The 22,047-nt window shown below is 41.9% G+C and overlaps 4 non-coding genes across 4 annotated transcripts; 1 reads left to right on the forward strand and 3 right to left on the reverse strand.

The window, feature by feature from the left end:
• Positions 1–462: 462 nt before the first annotated feature.
• Positions 463–537, reverse strand: Trnat-ugu (transfer RNA threonine (anticodon UGU)). The gene has a single exon. It is a non-coding gene; the product is annotated as a tRNA-Thr (tRNA).
• Positions 538–907: 370 nt separating this feature from the next.
• Positions 908–982, reverse strand: Trnat-ugu (transfer RNA threonine (anticodon UGU)). The gene has a single exon. It is a non-coding gene; the product is annotated as a tRNA-Thr (tRNA).
• A 370-nt stretch (positions 983–1,352) lies between these two features.
• Positions 1,353–1,427, reverse strand: Trnat-ugu (transfer RNA threonine (anticodon UGU)). The gene has a single exon. It is a non-coding gene; the product is annotated as a tRNA-Thr (tRNA).
• Positions 1,428–1,732: 305 nt separating this feature from the next.
• Trnat-ugu (transfer RNA threonine (anticodon UGU)) lies at positions 1,733–1,807 on the forward strand. The gene has a single exon. It is a non-coding gene; the product is annotated as a tRNA-Thr (tRNA).
• The last annotated feature ends 20,240 nt before the right edge of the window (positions 1,808–22,047 follow it).

Here is a 22,047-nt window from a genome sequence, read left to right on the forward strand (position 1 = left end):
GAAACTTTCCTCATGTCAGCACGTTGTACGTGTCGCTACCGGTGCCAACCTTGTGTGAATGCTCTGCAAAGCTAATCATTTGCGAATCAGAGCATCTTCTTCCCGTCGGTTAAATTTGGCTTCTGTAGCACGTCGTCTTCGTGGTGTAGCAATTTTAATGGCCAGTAGTGTAGTTGCAGAACCATAAAACGAAAACATCTAACAACTTGGTGCCACTATTTTACAACAAAATGTCTATTATGCACGCTGTACCACACATTTTATTTTTTTTATACTATGCATCTCTTTCATTCTTGACATGTTATTCTATTGGTATGCAATAAACTACTCTAGTACAGCACAAATAAAAAAAAATTATTTCTTCAATATAAAGACAATCCCTTAATTCAAATGATAATTAAATGGACACCCTAGCTGCAAGCAGGCGTTGATACATTTCATTGGGGACATGCTGAAAATGTGTGCCCCGACCGGGACTCGAACCCGGGATCTCCTGCTTACATGGCAGACGCTCTATCCATCTGAGCCACCGCGGGCACAGAGGATAGTGCGTCTGCAGGGACTTATCCCTTGCACGCTCCCCGTGAGATCCACATTCCCAACATGTCCACAACACTACATTCGTAGTGCGCCTAATAGATGTTTGCCCGTCATACTCATTACTCGTGGCAGATTAATCTACCAAGTCCCGTACGAGTTCGGGCATAGCGTGTGCGTTCGCACAAGAAGGTCAAAGGCCGGAAACCCATATTTTTTTTAAACTATATATGACGGTAGTATCTGTTCCTGAAAGAACAGTTACCGTCAATGACCATGCAGCTTTGCTAGAAATCAAATGATAATTAAATGGACACCCTAGCTGCAAGCAGGCGTTGATACATTTCATTGGGGACATGCTGAAAATGTGTGCCCCGACCGGGACTCGAACCCGGGATCTCCTGCTTACATGGCAGACGCTCTATCCATCTGAGCCACCGCGGGCACAGAGGATAGTGCGTCTGCAGGGACTTATCCCTTGCACGCTCCCCGTGAGATCCACATTCCCAACATGTCCACAACACTACATTCGTAGTGCGCCTAATAGATGTTTGCCCGTCATACTCATTACTCGTGGCAGATTAATCTACCAAGTCCCGTACGAGTTCGGGCATAGCGTGTGCGTTCGCACAAGAAGGTCAAAGGCCGGAAACCCATATTTTTTTTAAACTATATATGCCGGTAGTATCTGTTCCTGAAAGAACAGTTACCGTCAATGACCATGCAGCTTTGCTAGAAATCAAATGATAATTAAATGGACACCCTAGCTGCAAGCAGGCGTTGATACATTTCATTGGGGACATGCTGAAAATGTGTGCCCCGACCGGGACTCGAACCCGGGATCTCCTGCTTACATGGCAGACGCTCTATCCATCTGAGCCACCGCGGGCACAGAGGATAGTGCGTCTGCAGGGACTTATCCCTTGCACGCTCCCCGTTCTTTCAGGAACAGATACTACCGTCATATATAGTTTAAAAAAAATATGGGTTTCCGGCCTTTGACCTTCTTGTGCGAACGCACACGCTATGCCCGAACTCGTACGGGACTTGGTAGATTAATCTGCCACGAGTAATGAGTATGACGGGCAAACATCTATTAGGCGCACTACGAATGTAGTGTTGTGGACATGTTGGGAATGTGGATCTCACGGGGAGCGTGCAAGGGATAAGTCCCTGCAGACGCACTATCCTCTGTGCCCGCGGTGGCTCAGATGGATAGAGCGTCTGCCATGTAAGCAGGAGATCCCGGGTTCGAGTCCCGGTCGGGGCACACATTTTCAGCATGTCCCCAATGAAATGTATCAACGCCTGCTTGCAGCTAGGGTGTCCATTTAATTATCATTTGATTTCTAGCAAAGCTGCATGGTCATTGACGGTAACTGTTCTTTCAGGAACAGATACTACCGTCATATATAGTTTAAAAAAAAAAATCCCTTAATTCTTTACTGGATTTATTGCTGCAGACAGATGTTTTTTTTAATCGATCTCTCGCACTATTGTTATTTTTTATCAGTGATTTAAGGCGTTTATATAGGAGTCTAGTGACCATAATTACAGTGAAACAATTTCAATTGAAGCTTGCTTTTCGTTGATTTCACAGTTAGCTACATATCAACATTTGCAAGACTTCTGGTGGAAAATCGCTCCCACTGTGCAACCGCACATTCGGAAGGCGTCAGCAGTTAATCTTCTGATTTTAGTGTGGGCAGAAGATGGAAAAAATGCGATCCACACCTGAACGTCACAGCGTACGGTGCGCACATCGCCGTCAGACAAATGCAGAGCGAGGTTTGAGTGGCAATGACCGTGGCTCGTGCGACGTAGCGTGACGCAGCTGTTGGCACGCTACCCACGAGCGGGCGTGTGCGACTACTTGCTGACCGTGATCCTAGCACTTAACACGGATTTCGCTGCAGGACACGGAATAATTTCTGTACAACCAAGTGTATTTGAAGAAGGAATGTATAGACGTGTGAGGAGAGTTATTGAAAGACGAAACAATAACGTCAAATTTTCACCTCGTACGACGAATAACAGTTTCGAAACAGAAGTGCAAGGTGAATTGCTTGGACAAGCTTTATCCCCATCAATAACAGATCGAAAGTATGGTCGTAGCGAGCATCAAACTAAGTTTGTGAGTGGATCAAGGACTTATTGTTAAAGAGGACTCGGATAGTTATCTTGGCTGAGAGGCATCGATAAATGTGCTCGATACAAATGATTTTTTGCCATACATCTTTGTGTTTTTTGCTGGTTAAAATGTTTTTCTTTGTCATATATGCCTGTTTTGCCGACACAGTCTTCTCTTCACTTTTATTAAGCGTCTATTGTCCTCTGTGACGTATCCTAACGAGATAACAAATTTTTTCACCTGGTTAATTCTGTCGTCATTAATATTTATATTGATTTTAATTTCTACCATGTGTTTCGGCATTATCATTGCTTTTGTTTTCTGTTCGTTCAGTTTCGATTTCAGTAGTTAAAAGTGTCTGATAGGACTTGATGCATTTTATTCATTTCGTTCTCGGAGTCTGCACCTATTACGATGCCATCACAAAATTTGATACAATGCACCATTCCGTCTTTGACTTTTATTCCCTTTGTCTTTTCCTTCATTAGTTGAATAGCTTCCTCAAGGAACACATTAAATAAATACAGAGATAGGGGGCATCCTTCTATAACTACTTTTCTAATATTGGCCACTTTCTCTTCCTTACTGATGTTTATATTTGTACTTCTGTTCTGATAAGAACCTTGAAATAGAGCGAAAACATCTAACAACTTGGTATCATTATTTTACAACAAAATGTCAATTATGCAAGCTGTACCACACAATTTTTTTAAAAACGATGCTACTCTTTTATTCGTGACATGTTATTGTATTGGTATGTAATAAATTACTCAAGTATTGCATGAATAAAAAAAATATTTCATCAATATAAAGACAATCCCGTAATACTTTACTGGATTTAGTGCTGCATAGCCACAGGAAGTGAGTAAGTTCTGAGTTAGTTAGTAAAAACTATACAGACAAGAAAATTAAGAACCATAAGAAAATAGGGAGAGAAGTACTTTTTTAAATGAAGGAAAAACAAATGAAAATATGTAGTCTTACCACAATGGGACAAATATCTGAAAAAATTTGCTACGTATTTTGTAGAACAGGAACAAAAGTTGGGTCCATGTGGTAATACAATATAATCGAGAATAAGATGAATCTGACCCAACATCATACTACCACCAATCAGGTACGTACAAAATACAGTGCATTGATTGCAATTCATTTTACATTGGAAAAACCAGTAGAAAAACATGTACAAGTTATAATGAACAATGTAATACCGAGAAAAGCAACCCACTGAAACTTTCTACATACTTAAGGTATAAAAACTATTTAGCAGACAAATTGAAAATTGTGTTACTACTCTACACAAAGCAGAAAAAGGTAGATCTATAGATCTCACAGCGATAGACCTCTTTTCACAATATATTTAAGATCCAAATTTCATTTTGATGGACAACTTGAACTGAATAACAAGAAGAATATTGAAACTTCCCATTAAATTTTATCACAAAAATAATATTACTCATAATGGTAATTATTTGATGTTTCATTTTATGTTTTCTGTAGACAATGTATAGCTGACACTCCATCCACCTTGTCCACAACAAAATATTATTCACAAATATTATATTTTGACATCGGCTTCGTTATAATATATACAGGGTGTAACGGGCATAAGTGTAGATATTTCTATGGGTGACTGAGTACAGTGTGCTGAACAATATTACAGCAGTATTTGTGTCATTTGCATACTAATAATTGTAGTTATTACAAGTCGTATGTTTTTAGGTTGGTTAGTACCTTCAAGTACATGTGGCAAGAGCAAGCAATTAATGCTTGTTTTCCTCTAGGCAGCAGGTCAGTTGTTGAAGAATGGACGCGTGGACGCAAAACGTTTAGTCTATACCGACGGAAGTAGTTCACTTAGTTGTGCACTTACATCCATATACACAACAGGATATAAAGTTGTTGACATGTTTGTGGGAAGACTGTTTGAGACAGAGAAAAAACAACCGACACGCTGATGTGTGTACATATTAAAGCACCCCATATAAAAATATCTACACCTATAAGCATTACACCCTATGTACATAAGAGCTGGTATTAACAAATATTTGTAAGTATTACTCGTATTTGGCTACAATTTTCAAACATCCTTTTTGATTGAAAATTGTCCAGTCTCCATAACGTTGTACAGCAGGTACTGACTGATACCAACCGTGTAATTAAATACAAATTATGCAGCAGCCTCACATGTTACATAATGTCATTTTTAAGTTTATGAATCAGTCTTCTTTACTTCCAGTTCAGTGCCAATTTATTCAACTTTTCCCCTTGACAAAGCACATTAGTCGCTTTGGAGCGCTGCAAATCGTGAAGAACCAGTCATAGTTATGTGCTGGTACCAGTGACCTTGCAGCTCTGGGATTAGCAACGGCCGTGATAGAGTTTTGTGTCTGCTGGTCGTATAGAATGACGGCAGTAAGACAGGTCGACATGGAGACGCGAACAAATTGGCAGAAACGAGCGAAGAGAATTGCATGTAACGAACACTTGGAGTCGTAAACCTCACACAAGGTAATTGCTCCAACGTGCAGGTAAAGCTGCACGTCTTCAATGGACAAAACAACGCAGACACTACTGGCCATTAAAATTGCTACACCAAGAAGAAATGCAGATGATAAACGGGTATTCTTTGGACAAATATATTATACTAGAACTGACATGTGATTACGTTTTCACGCAATTTGGATGCATAGATCCTGAGAAATCAGTACACAGAACAACCACCTCTGGCCGTAATAACGACCTTGATACGCTTGGGCATTGAGTCAAACAGAGCTTGGATGGCGTGTACAGGTACAGCTGCCCATGCAGATTCAACACGATACCACAGTTCATCAAGAGTAGTGACTGGCGTATTCTGACCAGCCAGTTGCTCGGCCACCATTGACCAGACGTTTTCAATTGGTGAGAGATCCGGAGAATACGCTGACCAGGGCAGCAGTCGAACATTTTCTGTGTCCAGAAAGGCCCGTACAGGACCTGCAACATGCAGTCGTGCATTATCCTGCAGAAATGTAGGGTTTCTTAGGGATCGAATGAAGGGTAGAGCTACGGGTCGTAACACACCTGAAATGTAACGTCCACTGTTCAAAGTGCCGTCAATGTGAACAAGAGGTGACCGAGACGTGTAACCAATGCCACACCATTCCATCACGCCGGGTGATACGCCAGTATGGCGATGACGAATACACGCTTCAAATGTGCGTTCACCGCGATGTCGCCAAACACGGATGCGACCATCATGATGCTGTAAGCAGAACCTGGATTCAGCCGAAGAAATGACTTTTTGCCATTCGTGCACCCAGGTTCGTCGTTGAGTACACCATCGCAGGCGCTCCTGTCTGTGATGCAGCGTCAAGGGTAACCGCAGCCAAGGTCTCCGAGCCGATAGTCCATGCTGCTGCAAACGTCGTCGAACTGTTCGTGCGGATGTTTGTTGTCTTGCAAACGCCCCCATCTGTTGACACAGGGATCGAGACGTGGCTGCACGATCCGTTACAGCCATGAGGATAAGATGCCTCTCATCTCGACTGCTAGTGATACGAGGCCGTTGGGATCGAGCACGGCGTTCCGTATTACCCTCCTGAACCCACCGATTCCATATTCTGCTAACAGTCATTGGATCTCGACCAACGCGAGCAGCAATGTCGCGATACGATAAACCGCAATCGCGATAGGCTACAACCCGACCTTTATCAAAGTCGGAAACGTGATGGTACGCATTCCTCCTTACACGAGGCATCACAACAACGTATCACCAGGCAACGCCGGTCAACTGCTGTTTGTGTATGAGAAATCGGTTGGAAACTTTCCTCATGTCAGCACGTTGTACGTGTCGCCACCGGTGCCAACCTTGTGTGAATGCTCTGAAAAGCTAGTCATTTGCATATCACAGCATCTTCTTCCTGTCGGTTAAATTTCGCGTCCGTAGCACATCATCTTCATGGTGTAGCAATTTGGTTGGTCAGTAGTGTATTAGCTGACACGAGGCGTTTAGCGTATTCCGACGAGTCACTACTTTACCTCTTTCCATAATGATGCAAGATGTCGAGTACACCGACGGACCAATGAAGTCTTTAACTCACATTGTGTGGAACGAGTAACTCAAGTCGGAGATGATTCTGTGATGTTTCAGGTGTATTTCCCGTCCATGGCTTGAGTCCACCCATTCAGATTACCGCGAACATGAACCAGACTGTTTATTTCGCCACACTCGGTGACAAAGTGCTGTCCCTTCTTCTATGTTGTCACCACGAGTACGTTGCTGACGCTCCCATATTTCAAGATCCCAACAGCCCACTCACAGCGTTGCACGCATATATTGATGGTTTGGCGGACATCCACACTCTCTATCACAACTTTAGTGTTCTGTTAAATCACGTCATTTCATCTGACAGAAAACGTGTGGGGGCTTAGGAACAGTGGGTAAACTGTAGCGATCAATAACCTATCAATTTGGTATCTCTCCTGAATAAACGTAGAGACTCTCTTACTTACACTGTATTAACTTGATATCTCCTCGGGTGACTAATTTTTTGTCCAGTGTGGTTATCTATGAGGGATTTATATCTATCTGTGTCAAAATAATTCCGCTGAGTTATAAAGTACCCGTTACACTATGACGAAGTATGTTAGTCTGTATTTACTGCTTATTAGCGTCGACCACTGCTACAGCAGTAATTATAGTAAGTAGTTAAGAGGATACTTTATAATGATTTGGAGGTTCATTGTTGGCCTCAGTATCCAGTCTGCATAACCTTATTAAAAACAAATAGGTTCCAGGTCATGTACAAGACTGACTGAAGTTTTGTAGTTATTTTTCACCCGTCGGCTTTTATTTACAGTTCTGCCAACTCAATAGCTACCTCACAAGCATTTTCCACGACAATCGAAGTTACAGTCTGCATAATAAAAACGTCGTATGTAGTATATTTTTATTCACAATCCTCACAGCAAAGATTCTCGAACAGCTAGCGAGCAAGGTCGCAATACTATAAAAGTTATAACGTGTATCAATTATGCTTTGTTCTGAAAGTATCCACAACTTTCAAAATATTACTTAACGAATTTTTGTGTTTTGATTTGACATAATTCCAAAATATTCAGTGTTTGTTACAAATAGAAAATCTTTGAAGTTATTATCAAAGTAAAAGATATTTATGAAAGTAACAAAATAAATTACATATTTTTCCAAATTATGGATATTAAGCAACGATATTAATGCAAAATTGTGGATGTTATGCTACGACATTAATGTACATAACATCGACTGGTAAGTTAATAAAAAACGTTGAAATTTCTCATGAATTACGTTAAAACGTTGTGTTTTACAAGTTTTTGTGACATTTATAGGAAAACTAGTTTTCATTGTATAGCTAAGTAGCGTATGAAACTATCGATATTTAGCCGGCAAAAAAAAAAAAAATTATATATATATATATATATATATATATATATATATATATATATATATATATATATAAACCTAATTCCAGGTTTAATGCTTACTTGCACTTCAACTGTTGCAGACATTATTGCAGTTTATATGTACACTGGCGCTCCCATTTTGAATACAGGCGTGTCCAATGCCCTTCATGTTGCCGGTATGTTGGTTAACTTTCGGCGCCCGTTCTATGTACGATATGCTGTCTGACAGTTCCTTGTTTCCTACTCATCGCCCATATATATTTTTAACCAAGTCACTCTATTTTACTGATTCTGTAGCAAAGGTATGTTGTGGTTCTCATGCTTAACTACTCTACATTTATTTTAACAAACCTGTTTTACTTCTACTGCTCATTCTTTGTGCATTTTTTTTTGACATACATGCTTTACACACGTATTTCTGCCAAACCTTTGGAGAACACTACCGCCCGATTCTTATTTTGATGTTGGTTTACGAATAATTTGAGCCTATTTCACTTCTGTAGATGACGGTTGAAATTGATGAAGCCGGTAAAGTGAACCAAATAAACGTTTTTTTGTGCAGCTGACGACTGACTTTATCTTCGTTGATATAAGCCAATGCTTCGCTCGAGAGCTAATAAAATTTTTAAATATTCAGAAACATGAATTAGGTACTTTAAAGCTGAAAATTGGTGTAAACATGGTTAAAAAAATAAGTGGTATCACAAGTTTTCGTAATTAAGAGACATTCCATAAGATCCTGACTTATTACACAAAAAAAGAAAAGCAGTGATTATGGGCGTACCGTACACCAAGACGAATGGGTGAATACACTCCTGGAAATGGAAAAAAGAACACATTGACACCGGTGTGTCAGACCCACCATACTTGCTCCGGACACTGCGAGAGGGCTGTACAAGCAATGATCACACGCACGGCACAGCGGACACACCAGGAACCGCGGTGTTGGCCGTCGAATGGCGCTAGCTGCGCAGCATTTGTGCACCGCCGCCGTCAGTGTCAGCCAGTTTGCCGTGGCATACGGAGCTCCATCGCAGTCTTTAACACTGGTAGCATGCCGCGACAGCGTGGACGTGAACCGTATGTGCAGTTGACGGACTTTGAGCGAGGGCGTATAGTGGGCATGCGGGAGGCCAGGTGGACGTACCGCCGAATTGCTCAACACGTGGGGCGTGAATGGAGGGACGAATGGAGACGTGTCGTCTTCAGCGATGAGAGTCGCTTCTGCCTTGGTGCCAGTGATGGTTGTATGCGTGTTTGGCGCCGTGCAGGTGAGCGCCACAATCAGGACTGCATACGACCGAGGCACACAGGGCCAACACCCGGCATCATGGTGTGGGGAGCGATCTCCTACACTGGCCGTACACCACTGGTGATCGTCGAGGGGACACTGAATAGTGCACGGTACATCCAAACCGTCATCGAACCCATCGTTCTACCATTCCTAGACCGGCAAGGGAACTTGCTGTTCCAACAGGACAATGCACGTCCGCATGTATCCCGTGCCACCCAACGTGCTCTAGAAGGTGTAAGTCAACTACCCTGGCCAGCAAGATCTCCGGATCTGTCCCCCATTGAGCATGTTTGGGACTGGATGAAGCGTCGTCTCACGCGGTCTGCACGTCCAGCACGAACGCTGGTCCAACTGAGGCGCCAGGTGGAAATGGCATGGCAAGCCGTTCCACAGGACTACATCCAGCATCTCTACGATCGTCTCTATGGGAGAATAGCAGCCTGCATTGCTGCGAAAGGTGGATATACACTGTACTAGTGCCGACATTGTGCATGCTCTGTTGCCTGTGTCTATGTGCCTGTGGTTCTGTCAGTGTGATCATGTGACGTATCTGACCCCAGGAATGTGTCAATAAAGTTTCCCCTTCCTGGGACAATGAATTCACGGTGTTCTTATTTCAATTTCCAGGAGTGTAGATTAGTGATTAAAACCGTCATCACCTACATATCTGGACATGTCTAAGCACTGATTCATCTGACTCCAGTTGGTACGTTTATTAGCCAAGACGTCCTGGTACATCCGGATAGAATGGGCAGTTTCGATTACAGAAACACAGTACTGTTCAGGAGGTGTAGACTCTTTTGGTCTGCTGTACATGTCTAACGATGGGTGACTTGGCATTACAGAGGAAATGGAGGTTCAACAGCAGTGGCTTGTGGCTTTTGTGCGAAGGTGAGCGAATACTACAATGATAAAATTTTCTGGAATCTGTGGTACGGTAACTAATTGGTTGGCTTAATGTTGATTAGTTTGTGAGATAGTAAAAAGTATTATAGTTCCGAAGTGTACTTTTACAAACGAATACTTGTTTTTGAACGAGAGCAGATGTTTCAAGAAGATCAGTGTCATATCGTTCGAGTGAAAATTATGACGCGTTAGAGTGTTCTAAAGTGTACCTTTAGAACCGAGAACTAGCTCTTCAAAGAAGAGCAGATGTTTCAAGAAAATCGGAGCAATATGGTATGTGGGGCCAAAACCACGCAATTTTCAGTTTTTCTAATACAGGGTCAATGAGGGGTATATTTTCCCCTCGATTTCAGCCTGAAATCATAGACTGAGCTGTTATCTATAACCCACCCAAATTACAGCTGTGTCTAATTATTAATTACAGAGAAATTTATAATTTAGATAGAAAAAATTGCTGATTTTTACCCCACAAAATGGGCTAAAGCCTCACGGTGCAGCCCTGTCCCCGATTCCAGGTACACATGGATAAAAATGGATGACTGCATAATTAAAACATTTGAAACAATATTGAACTGTAACGTCTCCTAAATCAAAAATAATAGTTTCTTCTTTACGGAATGAGGATTAGTAGGTAACCTTAAAGAGTTCTATTAATTAGACTAATGGTTCAAATGGTTCAAATGGCTCTGAGCACTATGGGACTTAACTTCTGAGGTCATCAGTTCCCTAGAACTTAGAACTACCTAAACCTAACTAACCTAAGGACATCACACACATCCATGCCCGAGGCAGAATTTGAACCTGCGACCGTAGCGGTCGCGTGGTTCCAGACTATAGCGCCTAGAACCGCTCGGCCACCCCGGCCGGCACTAATGCTTCTAGGTACCTAATAAGTAAAGTACTTTGTTAGGTCCCCACATTTTTCGTTTAAGTCCCAGGCTTTCATTCTTCTTCTTCGGATACTTCTTCGCCAAATAGTAAGTTCATGTTTATATCTAAGTTACTGTCGTGATGCGAGAAGTCTGAATCTGACTCGGAAGAATAATTAACTGGCTGTTTGACCTTTTCTTCCTTTTTTTTGGCCTTAATGTAATGAAATCTAGCAAACGTCGTTTTATTTCTACAGAACGCTGCTTTCTTTCATTAGCACGTCTCTCTTTCTCTGCACTAAGTTTTTTTTCGTCTTGCATTCATTTTCCAATAGTTCTTTATTGGGTGTCGACGTTAGACTCACAGGTTTCAATGCTTTGCCAAAAAGTTTCCCCTAAATCTTTATTTTAGACAGTGGAATTATGTCTTCAGTTGAAATAATATCACGCAGTGTGTTCGAGTATCATCTTTTGCGGGGATTATCACTGCAAAATTGTCGTGTACTCCAAAAGACCTGCGGGGATTTGCCCTGTTCTACCACTTTCTGACAAATGTGTCATTGTTGATTTTGGAGACCAACTGAAACATCTACTCGCCAAATAGTAAGTTCAAGTAAGTACAAGTAAAACATAAAAATTACACTTAAGTACTAAAAATCAGACTTACATAATTTTCTCACTTCTGTAGTGACCTCTCGGAACGAACGTTCATGTAGTATTAACTTAGAGTGGTCTACTCTTGAATCGGTGACAGTCAATTGAGAAACTTGGAGCGGGTTTTTTCTCACACCTAGCTTTAACCCCACCTACGCTGTCGTTTGTATGAAGCTTTGTTCATATAGTTACCACCCTCTCTGATAACAAGTGTGAACGACTGTCATTATGCATTGTAGCTGCAGATAACACTTTAGATAGAAACAAGACTTATGAAGTTAACCTAAATTATTCCAAATAGCCCTCAAGAATATGGCGTCTAATAATACGACTCCATAAAAAAAAATAAGGAAAGAAAGGTACATAGGCACCGAGCGGAGTGGCCGCACGGTCCTAGGGGCCATATCACGGATTGCGCGTCCCCTCCCGTCGGAGGTTCGAGTCCTCTCTCGGGCATGGGTGTGTGTGTTGTTCTTAGCGTAAGTTAGTTTAAGTAGTGTGTAAGTCTAAGGACCGATGACCTCAGTAGTTTGGTCCCTTAGGAATTCACACACATTTGAACTTTTTTTTTTTTTTTTGGTACATAGGCATTAACAGCCCATTAACCACGAGGACATTAGAGGCTTAGTTTGGACAATTAATGATGCCGGCCATCCTCAAGTAACTTCCTGGCAGATTAAAACTGTATGCCGGACCGAGACTCGAACCCGGGACCTTTGCCTTTCGCGGGCAAGTGCTCTACCATCTGAGCAACCCAAGCACGACTCACGCCCCGTCCTCACAGCTTAATTTCTGCCATTATCTGGTCTCCTAACTTCCAAACTTTACAGAAGCTCTCCTGCGAACCTTGTAGAACTGGCACTCCTGAAAGAAAGGATATTCGAAGACATGGCTTAGCCTCAGCCTGGGGGATGTTTCCAGAATGACATTTTCACTCTGCAGCGGAGTGTGCGCTGATATGAAACTTCCTGGAAGATTAAAACTGTGTGCCGGACCGAGAACCTGCAGGGTTCGCAGGAGAGCTTCTGTAAAGTTTGGAAGGTAGGAGACGAGGTACTGGCAGAATTACAGCTGTGAGGACGGGACATGAGTCGTGCTTGGGTAGCTCAGATGGTAGAGCACTTGCCCGCGAAAGGCAAAGGTCCCGAGTTCGAGTCTCGGTCGGGCACACAGTTTTAATCTGCCCGGAAGTTTCATATCAGCGCACATTCCGCTGCAGAGTGAAAATCTCATTCTGCATCCTCATGTAATTTAACGAAATTGCAGAAAAACTGAGTCTGAATCGATCCATTACGATTTTAATGCCTGCCCTCCCGAATACAAATCCAGTGCCTCAATCATTGTGCCCATTCCCTCAGTAATGAAAGGTAGGCGGCCAATAAGATAAATTCGTAACTTTAAATTAAAGTCGTTTTTATAGCTGAGTGTCGACTGATGTTCAGGGAAAAGCATACGTGCATGAAATTAATGTTGAGGGGAAGGTCCTGGGCTCTATTATGTGAGTTGCGTTTAAAACAAAGGGTACTAAAAAAACTGGTGGTATAATTGAAGTCTTTATCCAAAAATAATCGCCAGTGGCCGAGCACAACCACGCCACTGTTTCACGAACGAATGATTCCCTGTTACTAGGGTTGTTCGATACAGTTCCCCACAGTCGTTTAATGAACAAAGTAAGAGCATATGGACTATCAGACCAACTGTGTGATTGGATTGAAGTGTTCCTAGATAACAGAACGCAGCATGTCATTCTCAATGGAGAGAAGTCTTCCGAAGTAAGAGTGATTTCAGGTGTGCCGCAGGGGAGTGTCATAGGACCGTTGCTATTCACAATATACGTAAATGACCTTGTGGATGACATCGGAAGTTCACTGAGGCTTTTTGCAGATGATGCTGTGGTGTATCGAGAGGTTGTAACAATGGAAAATTGTACTGAAATACAGGAGGATCTGCAGCGAATTGACGCATGGTGCTGGGAATGGCAATTGAATCTCAATGTAGACAAGTGTAATGTGCTGCGAATACATAGAAAGATAGATCTCTTATCATTTAGCTACAAAATAGCAGGTCAGCAACTGGAAGCAGTTAATTCCATAAATTATATGGGAGTACGCATTAGGAGTGATTTAAAATGGAATGATCATATGAAGTTGATCGTTGGTAAAGCAGATGCCAGACTGAGGTTCATTGGAAGAATCCTAAGGAAATACAATTCGAAAACAAAGGAAGTAGGTTACAGTACACCTTTTCGCCCACTGCTTGAATACTGCTCGGCAGTGTGGGATCCGTACCAGATAGGGTTGATTGAAGAGATAGAGAAGATCCAATGGAGAGCAGCGCGCTTCGTTACAGAATCATTTAGTAATCGCGAAATCGTTACGGAGGTGATAGATAAACTCCAGTGGAAGACTCTGCAGGAGAGACGCTCAGTAGCTCGGTAAGGGCTTTTGTTAAAGTTTCGAGAACATACTTTCACCGAAGAGTCAAGCAGTATATTGCTCCCTCCTACGTATATCTCGCGAAGAGACCATGAGGATAAGATCAGAGAGATTAGAGCACACACAGAAGCATACCGACAATCTTTCTTTCCACGATCAATACGAGACTGGAATAGAAGGGAGATCCGATAGAGGTACTCAAGGTACCCTCCGCCACACACCGTCAGGTGGCTTGCGGAGTATGGATGTAGATGTAGATGTACCAGAACGCCATTGACTGTGACGTAAGTGAGTCCCTCACTGTGTCCTGTCCTTCAGTTAGACATCGTAGTTGAAGCGTTTCGATTTGAGGTATTTTTTTTAGCGGAGCAAACACATGGAAGTCGCAGGGCGACATGTCCGGACTGCAAGGAGCATGCTCATGTGCTCCCACTTGAACTTGGCCACTACACTTTGTGTGACCTTGGAAACATGTGGACGCGTGTTGTCGTGGAGCAGAATCACTCCCTCCGTGAGAAGCCCACAGCGTTTGTTCCTAGTGGATTTGCGAAGGCTGCGGAGTGTCTCACGGCACACATCACTGTTAGTTGTTTGTCCGTGCTCGAGGCATTCGATGAGTATCGGATTTCGGGCATCGAAATAGACGGCGAGCATCACTTAGCCTGCTAAGGGCACAGCTTTAAATTTTTAAGGGGTGGTGACGACCCTAGCTCGAGTCCCTAGATATCTCACCACATAATCCCAAAGTGGCATATTCAAATTTCAACTGGTCTGGTTATTACGACGTTACGTATATTTTCATTTGAGCACTTCTTCCTACCGACCGGTGTGGCCGTGCGGTTGTAGGCGCTTCAGTCTGGAACCGCGTGACCGCTACGGTCGCAGGTTCGAATCCTGCCTCGGGCATGGATGTGTGTGATGTCCTTAGGTTAGTTAGGTTTAAGTAGTTCTAAGTTCTAGGGGACTGATGACCACAGATGTTAAGTCCCATAGTGCTCAGAGCCATTTGAACCATTTTTGAACTTCTTCCTAAACATATTATTCACTTATTACCTTTGTGGGAGAATGACCTAGATCATAGAGACTGATAACGTTAGGAAAAGAAGGCAGCGTAGAAATTTTCGAATGTCTAAGATTAGCCGCGAGGATGGCATAAGCGGAGTCAAGTGACAACTCGCCCACACACGTCCTCGCCGGTCGTTGCGTAAAGAGTCGTTGATGGATTCGTCACGTTTCCATGTTTGACGATTTCTTTACTGACGTGTTTCGCAAACCTCATTTTGCGTACTGCATCAGTTTCACGTCGGCCTTGCGTTTGGGCCTGGGAAGGCTGACCAGTGAGAAAATTTTGTAGCGTGTCTACTATCTGTTCTCGTGTGGGTTCCCCTAAAAAATTAATTCTGAATGGGGTTACAAAGTCTTTACCATTTTGGAACTGATTTAGAGACCTTACTTTTAATAGATAATGATGATTATCGTCAGCAATTAAACTATCGGTTAACGTTTTCGGTATAACGGGTTACAGACTACCCATAGACTTTAACAATCAGCTTAGCCACGTTACGAAACAAAAATTTAAACTAACACCCACCAGTTCAGTCAATACAATGAACTACATCGATATAAAATAGCACTGATCTGAACTGATCCATCAGAAATGGTTTACGAAAGTCAGCGACTGTGAAAAGAATTCGTTTGTTTCTACATAACTTTTCTGCTACCAGTCACGACTTTCTTTTATTTACATTTTACACTATTCATTTCGGAGATGGTTCCCATTTTCAGGTGCGTCTTACTTTGAATATTAACCAATTTTCGTAATCTTTTTGATGTGTGAGGTTCTGCTTTATTCTGTTGACTTAACTGCAATATATAAAAAACCTGCCATTTTTAGGTGATTACCGATCTTTACATATTTGGAGGAACTCGTACTTACAGTTTTCTTATGGCCCTGTTGTGCAGTGTCTCACGTATGCTAAGCTTCGCATACAATTTTCTGTGCACAGCGTGTATCGAGAATGAGGAACAAGACAATTCCAAAGACCTTTTTAGATGCAATCATCAGAGATAATGTTATAGGTTTTACACAGAGGATGACATGCTTTTTTACAAAGTGTATTTATTTTAATAATTGCGCGTTTTTTATCAACAGAACAAGTACAACCTCACACATCAAAAACATTACGAAGAAATAGTACAGCACGCGGAGATAAACACACTCGAAAATGATCGTTTCCTGAAAAACGTCTTGTAAACTGTAAATAAAAGAAAATCGTCACTAGTAGGGGAAAAATTATTTATAAACGAATCCATAGAACAGCTCAAATAAACATGTGTCCATGTGAGAGAACCACTGCATAAATAAAATCAATGGGAATGAAATAAAATTTTCTCAAAATAACTTAAATTTTGAAACTGATGCAAAAGTATGTTGTACGGACAAAAACATAAGTAATTTCCACTGGTTTGCCGCCGCACAGTAGAATAAAGTTCTACATTACCTTATTTCCTAGAAAACGTCAGTTGTAGACGATGCAAATTTGGTTACATGTCACTGGGGAAACAGAAGAAGAATTATTCCGCCTCATCTTTCAGTTGATATAACGGTTGCGAGTGGTGAATGGAATGTGCCTAAAAAAGAAATGCGATGTTGTCATACTCATATTTAGGCAAAAGAAGCAAATTCAGTCGATACACACAAATATTCCAAGAAATTCCAGCACTGTAGCAAAAAAATTTAAATTGTTTATGCATTTTCCACCTTGACAGTATTTTATACCAACACGTCATTGTTTACACGATTAGTCGATCTCGGCTTTAAACGATTTTCAAGTGGATCCATGCAATAACCAAATAGTATATATAAGATGTAACAAGGGATATTGAACATATTCATATATCAAAGACAGTAATTAGTTCACGAAATCACAAAGTTTGAACATGGGCACACTTACAGAAAAATATGACGCTATAGTGACGACATTGTTTCGTGGTTTATGTGAATGGAAAGTCTATGATTATGTAAGAAACATCAGCACACTGTTAACTTTTTTTTTTAATTGTGCCCTTACCCTTTCGTACCGATCGTGTGAAACACACATTGCATTCTTCTCCTATGACATCCTGAAAGGCATGAATGAAGGCAGCCAGATAGGTATATTATTGCTTGACTTCTGAAAAGCAGTTGACTCGTACCATATCTACACTAATTATCAAAAGTACGATCACGTGGTGTATCAAGTGAAATTTTTGAACGTATTGACAGTTTATTGTAATAGAAACGATGCATGTTATTTTGGTTGGAGAATCATCTACAGATACAGAATTAACTTCATTTGTGTTTTAGGGAAGTGTTCAGGTTGTATATTAATAATGTTGCAGACAACATTAATAGTACTCTCAGAATTACTGCATATGATGCTATTATCTATAAAGAAGTATTGTCTGAAAAAAGCTGCGCAAATCTTTATAAGACTCCAAAGTGGTGCATAAACTGTAAACTTACTTTAAATGTTCATAAATGTAAAATTTGCTGCATTACAAAACGAAAACCGTAGTATCCTATGTCTATAATCTCAATGAATCACAGCTGGAATAGGTCAACTCACACAAATATACTCTAAAAATGAAAAAAGAACACACCACGAAAGAAGTATACGAATGGGATGGAATCGGTAGATGCGACGTACATGTACAAACAATAGATTACAATTTCAAAAAAATTGGATGATTTGTTCAAGACAAAGTGCTACACAAATTGAGCAAATCAGTAACGTGTTGGTCCGCATTTAGCCCTTTTGCAGGAAGTTACTCGGATTGGCATGAATTGATAGAGTTGTTTGAGGTCCTCCTACATTTTGTTCAACTGGTATGATAGATCATCAAAATCCCGAGATGGTTGGAGGGTCTTTCCCATAACGTTCCATATGTTCTCAAGTAGGGAGAGATCTGGCGACCTTGCTAGCCAAGCTAGGGTTTGGTAAGCACGAAGACAAGCGGTAGAAACACTCATGCTGAAATGTAATCCCAGGATGGCTTGCCATGAAGGACGACAAAACGGGGTATAGAGTATCCCTGTGTTGTAACGGTGCAGCGGATGACAACCAAAGGTGTCCTACTATGCAATGAATAGGCACCCCCCGGCCATCATTCCTGGTCATCGGGTCGTATGGCATGTGGCAGTCAGGTTCGAATCCCACCACTATCCAGGGCGTCTTTAGACACATCTTTGCTGCTCGTCAGGGCTCAGTTAGGAGTGGGCCTCATCACTGAACACAATTCTACGACAGTCAATAAGATTCCAGTTCTCGATTACCAACAAAGACCTGTCTGGAGATGATCCCGCCGTATGAGCCAGCAACCAGGCCATTTCATTTCATAGCAAGACACCTTTGTTTGTCATCTGCGGCATCCTTACTGCGCAGCAGTATGACAACGATGTACTACGCCCTGTCTGATTGCAGATCATGGCAAGCCATCCTAGGTTTATATTTCAGCAAGATAATGCCAGGGCGTCTTTAGACACATCTTTGCTGCTCATCGGGGCTCAATTAGAAGCGGGCCTCATCACTGAACACAATTCTACGACAGTCAATAAGATTCCAGTTCTCGATTACCAACAAAGACCTGTCTGGAGATGCTCCCGCCATATGAGCCAGCAACCAGGCCATTTCATTTCATAGCAAGACTCCTTTGTTTGTCATCTGCGGCATCCTTACTGCGCAGCAGTACGACAACGATGTACTACGCCCCGTCTGATTGCAGATCATGGCAAGCCATCCTAGGTTTATATTTCAGCAAGATAATGCCAGCCCGCACATGACGAGAGTTACTGTTGTTTGTCTTCGAGCTTGTCGGAGCACACCCCTTGGCCAGCAAGGTCGTCAGATCTCATCCCATTGAGAATTTTGGAGCATTATGGGCAGAGCCCTTTAACCAGTTCCGGATTTTGACGATCTAACGTGCCAGTTGAACGGAATTTGGCATGATATCCCCCAGGGCATCCAACAAATCTGTCTGTCAATCAGTGCCCATCCGAGTAACTGCTTGCATAAGGGCCAGAGGTGGATTAACGGTTATCAACTTACTCAATTTGTGAAGCCTTTTGTCTTGAATAAATCATCCTATTTCTTTGGAAGGTTGGTTGGTTGAATTGGGGGAAGGGACCAAACAGTGCGGACGTGTGTCCCATCGGATTAGGGAGGGTGGGAAAGGAAGTCGGGTGTAACCTTTCAAAGGAACCATCCTGGCATTTGCCTGAAACGATATAGGGAAATCACGGTAAACCTAAATCAGGATGGCTAGACGCGGGTTTGAACCATCATCCTCCCGAATGCAAGTCCAGTGTGCAAACCACTGCGCCACCTCGCTCGGTCTGTTTCTCTGAAACTATAATCATTCGTTTGTCTGCACATATACACTGCATCAACTGCTTTCTGTCCCATTCGGACAATTTCTTCGTGATGTGTAGTTTATTTTATATTAGGGTTTACCTTGCTATAATAATTGGCAGGGATATGAAACGAAACAATCATATAGGATCAGTCACAGATAAAGCAGGTGGCAGACTTTGGTTTATTGGCAGACGATAGGGAAATGAAATCAGCCTGCAAAAAATATTGCTTACAAAACACTCGTGAGAACAATCCTAGAATATTTGGTCAAATATGTGGGACCTATGCTAGATAGGACTAACAGACGACACTGAACATAAATAAAGAAGGACAGCACGAATGGTCACAGATTTGTTTGATCCATGGGAGAGCACCAGGGAGATACTGAAAAAAAACTAAACTAGCAAACACTTGAAGGTAGATACAAATTATCAAGCAGGAGCCTACTTAGGGCCCAATGCACAAATGCTGATTAAAAATTAATCGTAGTCGGCATTTAGCCCCGGTCGACCCCAAGATTCAACCGCATCACCCCCAGTTAAAGCTAAACGAGGGAGTTAGTTGCAATTAAAGTTGACCGAAATCGGAGGCTCGTTTATCTTGAATTTATCGCAGTTAAAATGAAGTAAGCATATACTGTATTAAGATGGCGTCACATTTTGATGTTTTAGATGGCACAGAAGATGAAGAAATGTTACATGTTGACCATATCGATCGTCAGCACAATCGTATTGGTGTGCTTGTGGAAAAGAAAATTTTTTTCGAAAATTATGGGGACAGAAAATTACAAGAGAGATTCTGTCTTTGAAAAGAAACAATGTGGTGGTTAGTAGGTCAGATTAACGGAAGACTGAAATTTCCTACTTTTCGGAAAGAACGGACTTCCAATGACAGTAAGGGCTGGTGTATTTAATATAATTATTGGTGACAGTGCTAATGCATGTAGTGCAAAGAACTGTTAGTAATGTATTAGGATCATAGCAGCAATGTCTTCACAATACATTAAGTTTCCTTCTCGACCGGAATTGCACTCCGTGATGGATGGTTTTAGCGTATTGGATTGATTTCCTAGAGTCGTTGGTACAGTGGACTGTTACTGACATAAAGATTCAGTCTCCTGCGGTATTTACACAAAGATTCAATCTTCTGGCTGGATATAACGTGGAACTCTTCCACAGTAGAAAATCATATTTTTGATTTAACTGCCAAACCATCAGTGACCACATTTTAACTACACTGGACATCATTGCTCGTTGGCCTGAAATGAAATAAACAGTGTTGTTGCTGTATATGACCACTCATTCTAAACTTTCGCATTACAGCTGACTAGCGCTAAAATGTTACCAATTTAAAATTTTTAGACATTTGACCTCCTTTTTTTGCCCTCTGCATTGCTGTAACAATATCCACATTACGATAACTAACTGAACAAGTTTTGTTAACCAGCGTTTTAAGTTGGTACGGCACGGAAATAACTTAACCACGCTTACGCCTTAACAGTGATCCCCTCAGTTATAATGCTTTTTAATCGATGTTGGTGCAGTCGGCCCTTTGGAAGTACCAAGTGATGACTGCAGCAATATTCTGCAGTCTCCTACATGTCGCGAAAGCAAGACTACACTATTTACAACCCACATACAAACGTCTAAGAGGTCCTTCTTCTCGCCCGCCACACACTGGTGAAACGGGAAAGAACCCTAATAATACCGGTACTTACAACAGGAAGTACACTCTGCCACGCACTGCACAGTGGTTTGGAAACTACGGATGTAAACGTAGATTTCTTTCATCAGAGGGCATTTCTCATTTCATTTGCATATTGCTGTCTTGATGATTTTTTTGAGGGAGAGGGGGAGAGGGCACTGCAGTGCTTGAAACAGGAATAGATATTAGAAGTCCATACATATCATAAAAGTGTATCTCTCTCTCTCTCTCTCTCTCAGTGTGTGTGTGTGTGTGTGTGTGTGTGTGTGTGGTGCGTGCGTGCGAGTGTGTATGTTCCACATCTCCCCCTAAAACTTCGTACACATGTACTTTACCGTCAAGCGACAGTCGTTGTTGTGGTAAGAACCACCTACCTACGAAAGTGGTTGGCTTGGTGGGGGGGGGGGGGGGGAGGTGGAACTGAAGAAGAAGCGTAGCCAGCGACGCTTGAATTCTCATACTTTATTCGTGCCTTATTTGAAAATGACTGCACTTAGCGACTTGCAACAAACGTTACACATAATGTCAAACCTTTACAAAAATTTTTCTCGCTGACAACCCCTACAAAATGATGAAAGGAAAAATGTTTAGTCCTTACTACTTTTCCGCTGTTCTTGGTGTAAACGTACTGCATGGGGCGTGACGTTGTATTTATTATTTCCTTCTTACCAACTGTATTCGCGACACATTTTACAGA

Source organism: Schistocerca nitens, chromosome 8, assembly GCF_023898315.1.
Source record: "Schistocerca nitens isolate TAMUIC-IGC-003100 chromosome 8, iqSchNite1.1, whole genome shotgun sequence".
Lineage (NCBI taxonomy): Eukaryota > Metazoa > Arthropoda > Insecta > Orthoptera > Acrididae > Schistocerca > Schistocerca nitens.